The sequence below is a fragment of the Rhinichthys klamathensis genome, unplaced genomic scaffold (genome assembly GCF_029890125.1).
Source record: "Rhinichthys klamathensis goyatoka isolate OS25496 unplaced genomic scaffold, OSU_Roscu_1.1 h1tg000603l_1, whole genome shotgun sequence".
Taxonomy (NCBI): domain Eukaryota; kingdom Metazoa; phylum Chordata; class Actinopteri; order Cypriniformes; family Leuciscidae; genus Rhinichthys; species Rhinichthys klamathensis.
This window is the reverse complement of record NW_026607058.1, coordinates 216,920-223,258: the sequence shown is the minus strand read 5'-3', so window position 1 is coordinate 223,258 and position 6,339 is coordinate 216,920. Positions and strand designations below refer to the sequence as shown.

Sequence of the window (6,339 nt, the reverse complement as noted above, 5' to 3'; positions counted from 1 at the left end):
AAACAATTTTACCATCGCTTTGGCGCCCCTCATGGTGCTGTGCCCCTATGCGCCGCATATAGCGCATACCCACTTTTTGCGCCACTGGCGCTACTGACAGCCCACTGCGCAAAGTTTCCTCCAGATGACGTACAACCCGAATTCCGGAAAAGTTGGGACGTTTTTTAAATTTGAATAAAATATAAACTATACGACTTTCAAATCACATGAGCCAATATTTTATTCACAATAGAACATAGATAACATAACAAATGTTTAAACTGAGAAAATTTACACTTTTTTCAATAAATGAGCCCATTTCAAATTTGATGCCTGCTACAGGTCTCAAAATAGTTGGGACGGGGGCACGTTTACCATGGTGTAACATCTCCTCTTCTTTTCAAAACAGTTTGAAGACGTCTGGGCATCGAGTTTATGAGTGTCTGGAGTTTTGGTGTTGGAATTTGGTCCCATTCTAGCCTTATATAGGTTTCCAGCTGCTGAAGTGTTCGTGGTCGTCTTTGACGCATTTTTCGTTTAATGATGCGCCAAATGTTCTCTATAGGTGAAAGATCTGGACTGCAGGCAGGCCAATTCAACACCCGGACTCTTCTACGATGTAGCCATGCAGCTGTAATAGCTGCAGTATGTGGTTTTGCATTGTCCTGCTGAAATACACAAGGCCTTCCCTGAAATAGACGTCGTCTGGAGGGGAGCATATGTTGCTCTAAAACCTTTATATAGCTTTCAGCATTCATAGTGCCTTCCAAAACATGCAAGCTGCCCATACCTGCCCTTATACACCCCCATACCATACCTGCACTTATACACCCCCATACCATCAGAGATGCTGGCTTTTGAACTGAACGCTGATAACACGATGGAAGGTCTCCCTCTTCTTTTGCCCGGAGGACACGGCGTCCGTGATTTCCAACAAGAATGTCAAATTTGGACTCGTCGGACCATAGAATACTTTTCCACTTTGAAATAGTCCATTTTAAATGAGCCTTGGCCCACAGGACACGACGGCGCTTCTGGACCATGTTCACATATGGCTTCCTTTTTGCATGATAGAGCTTTAGTTGGCATCTGGAGATGGCACGGCGGATTGTGTTTACCAACAGTGGTTTCTGGAAGTATTCCTGGGCCCATTTAGTAATGTCATTCACACAATCATGCCGATGAGTGATGCAGTGTCGTCTGAGGGCCCGAAGACCACGGGCATCCAATAAAGGTCTTCGGCCTTGTCCCTTACGCACAGAGATTTCTCCAGTTTCTCCGAATCTTTTGATGATGTTGTGCACTGTAGATGATGAGATTTGCAAAGCCTTTGCAATTTGACGTTGAGGAACATTGTTTTTAAAGTGTTCCACAATCTTTTTACGCACTCTTTCACAGATTGGAGAGCCTCTGCCCATCTTTACTTCTGAGAGACTCTACCTCTCTAAGACATCCCTTTTATAGCTAATCATGTTACAGACCTGATATAAATGAACTTAATTAGTTGATAGATGTTCTCCCACCTGAATCTATGTTCTATTGTGAATAAAATATTGGCTCATGTGATTTGAAAGTCTTATAGTTTTCATTTTATTCAAATTTAAAAAACGTCCCAACTTTTCCGGAATTCGGGTTGTAGTTTCAACGGTGTGCTTGTCCGTCCTATGTCGGTATCAGGAGGGTGCAGACTGTGACGCCAATCAACGTATTTTTCCGACGTCTACCGAACTTCCTGTATGGACTTCCACAGGACTTCTGTTTAAGGGCTAAATGTAGTCCAGATATGGTCGTTATGGACGTCTCATTTTGGTTCCCTATGGGTGCAGACTGTAAAGCCAGACGACGTCTTTTTTTGTCGTCTAATGATCGTCCTGTACTAACGACCAGAGGACCTCTGTGTAAGGGCTAATTGTACTCCAAATGTGGTCATTGTGGACGTCCCATTTTGATACCTTAAAGGTGCAGACTGTGACGCCAAACAACGTCTTATTTAGTCGTCCAACAAACGTCCTGTATTAACGTCCATATAATTTCTGTATAAGGGCTAATTATACTCCAAATGTGGTCATTGTGGACGTCACATTTTGATACCTTAAAGGTGCAGACTGTGCAGATTATTTAGTCGTCCAACAAACGTCCTGTATTAACGTCCAGAGGACCTGTGCAGACAGTGCTTTTATACTGTACTGTTCATAACCTTTGTCTCATTTTAACTGTTCCAGTTCATTTTTCTGTAGCTTCATTTGATTGCTTTCTTTTCCACCACATAACTGGAAACACATTCCAATGTAGCCTAATCCATCCATTTCCAGTTCAAACCTGCCTATGAGCCAAATGCTACAGGGAAATTAACTGGTACAGAAAACAGGCCCTCCACCCTCTGGAAAGGGATAGGCATACAGTTGTGCACAGAGGTTTAAGAAATCAATTCAATCCCCACTCATTTTTATTTTTTGTAAATCACTGTATGATCTGTACAATTTCAGTTAAACACAACTATCACACAAGTGCTAAACAAGACGCAAATGTTGAGTGACTGAGTAACTGACTGCTGTGTGTGTGTGTGTGTCATTATATATATATATATATATATATATATATATATATATATGAAGACAAGAGTTCAGATGCAAAAGCCTCTAAGTGCCATTTTAAATTTTCTTGTAGAATGATAATTTTTATCAAGCTTGTGTCACGGGTGACAAAATCGCTCGGCAAGCGGAACCCCCTTGAGAGTCCTAGGTTTCCCAGGGGAAGGTATTGTGTGTAACACGCCCCACTCCGGTGATGTAAACATGCCCGCACTGATTAGCGCTAATGCATTGCAGGTGCGAGAGAGAGAGAAGCGGCGCTCACACAGGCTTCCTGTTACGCAAGCCAGGATAAAAAGGGACCATTCAGAGAGTGTTGAGCGGTGTTCAGTGGGTTTGAAGTGCTCAGTGAGTTGGAAGTGTTTGAAGAGCCTAAAGGGTTGACTTGGAGCAGTGTTGGATACAAGCTTCCTCAGGAAAACCGTTGGGGTGTGGAGGTCGCCCATTCGAGTTTGCTGGATCAGAGTGATCGTTTGTGGGAAGTCTGCTGGACTGAGCTATCGTCTGGATTGGTGCTGTGGAAGGAGAGAGAAGAGATAAGTGAACTGATTTCATCTTATGAGTATTTAAATTGCTGGAAGAGGATGCAGTAAATGTGGATCTGATTGTTGGAAGAGCTATGTGTTTCAGAGTGTGTTGAGGAGGAATTGAAAGAGAAATCCCTCGTGGAGCGAGCACAACAAACGGAGTGGGGCCTCTGACCAGCCTTAACGTGTGAGTGAATTGCAGTGCTTTTGCCTTATTGATACACATTGATTTGTGGCTGTGGAATTGAAGTGAACACAAGTGTGCTGTGCCTTTGCTGAGAAGTGGCCCTAGCCCCATTTACACGTTTGTGGAAAGTTACTATATCTGCTCCCCATTGGAAGTCCAGTGTGATACAGCTGCACTGAAGAGGGTACTCTGTACTGTGAAGGTCCTTAATTGTTATTTACTGTTTGAGCCCAGAAGCCTACCGCATCACTGGAGAAACGATCTTTTAACCCACTGTCTCCTTACTGTGAATTGAAGAGAGTACTGTGCAGATCCTCACCTGTTCCACTTACTGTTGAGTTCAGAGGCATGCAGCATCACTGGTAAAGTACCCTGTTTAATCCATCGTCTTCCTGCTGTACATTGAAGAGAGTATTTTGTACTGTGAAGATCCTCACCTGTTCTACTTACCGTTTGAGTCCAGAAGGACGCAGCATCATGGGCGAAGTAAACCTTTAACTCACTGTCTTCCTCCTGTGGACCGAAGAGTACCGTGCACTGTGAAGAATCCTTACCTGCTATACTTATTGCCCGAGTTCGGAAGTCTGCAGCACTGCTGGGAAAAAGTAAGCTTTCAAACCATTGTTCCATTACGGTGCGCCGATGAGAGTTCTCGGTACTGTGAATATCCTTACCTGTTCTACTTACTGTTTGAGTCCAGAAGCATGCAGCATCGCTGGTGAAGCCGTCTAGTGATCCACTGGCTCGCCCCCCTGTGAACCGAAGGGAGAGCTGTGTACTGTGAATAACCCTTACCTGTTATTCTCACTATCTGAGTCTGGAAGTCTGCAGCACCGCTGGTGAACGGAGTCCCTAAACTGCCGCCCAGGGGACACAGTGACAGTTGCGACACGCCCGCCCGTGGCAGAAGGATATCTAGAGGACAGTGAAGGCTATCCAATTGATGCCCCTTGTTTTATTGTTCAATAAAGATTGTTCCTCCTTTGAAACTTACCTGTGTCTCCGTAGTCCTCTGTTGTGTGCCTGTGGTGTCGGCTCCTCACGGTGGTGGCTCAGTAAGAGAGGGGGGGGTGGTTGGTCATCCGAGCATTCCTCCCCTCGACCTGTGTGACACATGTATATTTAAGTTCAGTAATTTCACTTAAATGACAAGGTAATCTTCATTGCCATTTAAGTGAAATTACTGAACTTAAATATACAAGCTTGATAAAAATTATCATTCTACAAGAAAATTTCAAATGGCACTTAGAGGCTTTTGCATCTGAACTCTTGTCTTCATATATATATATATATATATATGCGTGTGTACATGATCAGTGACTATGTGGAGTAGTGAACCCTCCACTTCTTTGTGGTGCGTGTTTAAGGTGTTCTGAGGTGAAAGTTCTAATGGAGTCCTCCGTAGCAGTTTGGTCGAACTTCATAACTCCATCTGCACAAGTACAAAAACACACATAATTACTATCATTCAAAGGCACTCTGCAGTCATACATCAAGTCCCTCATTCTTTTTTTATCTGGCCTTACATTGTAGTGCTCTGTATATTTTTTGTGTTTCCGAAAGGCCTCTTGCCGTTCTCTTTCATAGGTTCACTCAACGCTGCGGAAAGCGCAGTGGGATATCCTCTGGATGTGCCGATTGCCTGAAGCCCTATAGAATCACGCCAATTCATTGGCTGATGGCGCTCGCGCAAAGCTGGCTCCGCCCCGACGCTCTTACGTCGTAGCATGATGACGTAATGATGCGCGCGCCATCCTCTCAGATTTCTCTGCCTTCACGAAGCGGTCACATCTTGCCCTTCGTTCGGTTTTTCTGAGCCCGAATTCTTCTAATTCAACCACAGCTTTCGTCTCGACACTTCAGCGACTGGTATAAGTGGAACTCTGTTCTCCTTACAGTGAAGTGTCATGGATTATCGACGCTGCTCTCCGCCATGCATTCGTTTTATCTCGAACGACGACCCTCACAGTAAGTGTGTTAAATGTATGGGTTTTTCGCATGCGCGTGAGGCTGTATTAGGATTGTCAAAATGTAAATTTTGTGACAATCTCCTTCTCAAAACCCTCCGCTCTAGACTCGCGGTTTTGAGAAGGAGTCATTCGTTCCCCCCCGTCGCGCTCCCGAGACTGCTGAGGCCTCTCGTGGATCCGCGGCCTGGGGCTCGGATGTTGAGCTCGAGGATATTGAGTACGAGCAGACGGGCCTCGCCCTTTCTCTCCCTCCCTCTCCCGAGCACGCACGTGGCGCGGTTGAATTCGCGCATGATTATTTATGCCCCAGCCCGGGAGCCCGCGAATCGGTTTCTTTCGGTCTGGATGACGTAATTTACACTGCAGCTTCCGACTCCGAGGATTTCGGGCCTACTTTGACTGATGACGTTATCCCGCCTAGCGGCCAGGACGCGCGGCCTACTCCGGCCTACACTGAGCTTATTGACGTGCTGTCGCGCGCTACAGAGAAGCTCCCTATTGACTGGCCTGATGAGCCCCGCGAGTCTCAATCGTCCAAACTCGACGAGAGGTTCCTACGTGGCCCTAATTCTAGGCCAGAGCGAAGAAAGCTGCCCTTTTTCAGCGATCTGCATCACGAGATCTCCAGATCCTGGAAGCAGCCTTTCTCCGCACGCCTAACTAATGCGGCAGCCGCTGACTTCACCAACCTTGTGGGTTTTGTGGAGCAGGGTTATTCCGCTATTCCAGCGGTCGAGGACACGTTGGCTAACCACCTCGCCCCGTCGTCTGCACCGTCCTGGAAGTCACGTCCCCTTCTTCCTTCCAAGGCTTGTAGGACTACTTCCTCCCTTATTGGGAAGTCTTACATGGCGGCTGGTCAAGCAGGCATGGCCCTGCATACCATGGCCATCCTTCAAGCCTACCAAGCGGACGTCTTGAAGGACATGGATGAAGGAGAGGGACTGACGCCCGAAGCTGTCAAAGAGCTTCGCAAAGCCACAGATCTGGCCCTAAGAGCCACCAAACACACTGCTCGGGCTGTAGGTCGCTCTATGGCGGGCTCTGTTGCTGCAGAGCGCCACCTCTGGTTGAATCTCATGGAG

General features: G+C 46.3%; 1 long non-coding RNA gene across 1 annotated transcript; it reads left to right on the top strand.

Moving 5' to 3' along the window:
- The first annotated feature begins 2,769 nt into the window (after positions 1-2,769).
- On the top strand, positions 2,770-4,277 carry LOC130075755 (uncharacterized). The gene is made up of 2 exons (XR_008805572.1): positions 2,770-3,889; positions 3,985-4,277. It is a non-coding gene; the product is annotated as an uncharacterized LOC130075755 (long non-coding RNA).
- Positions 4,278-6,339: the final 2,062 nt, after the last annotated feature.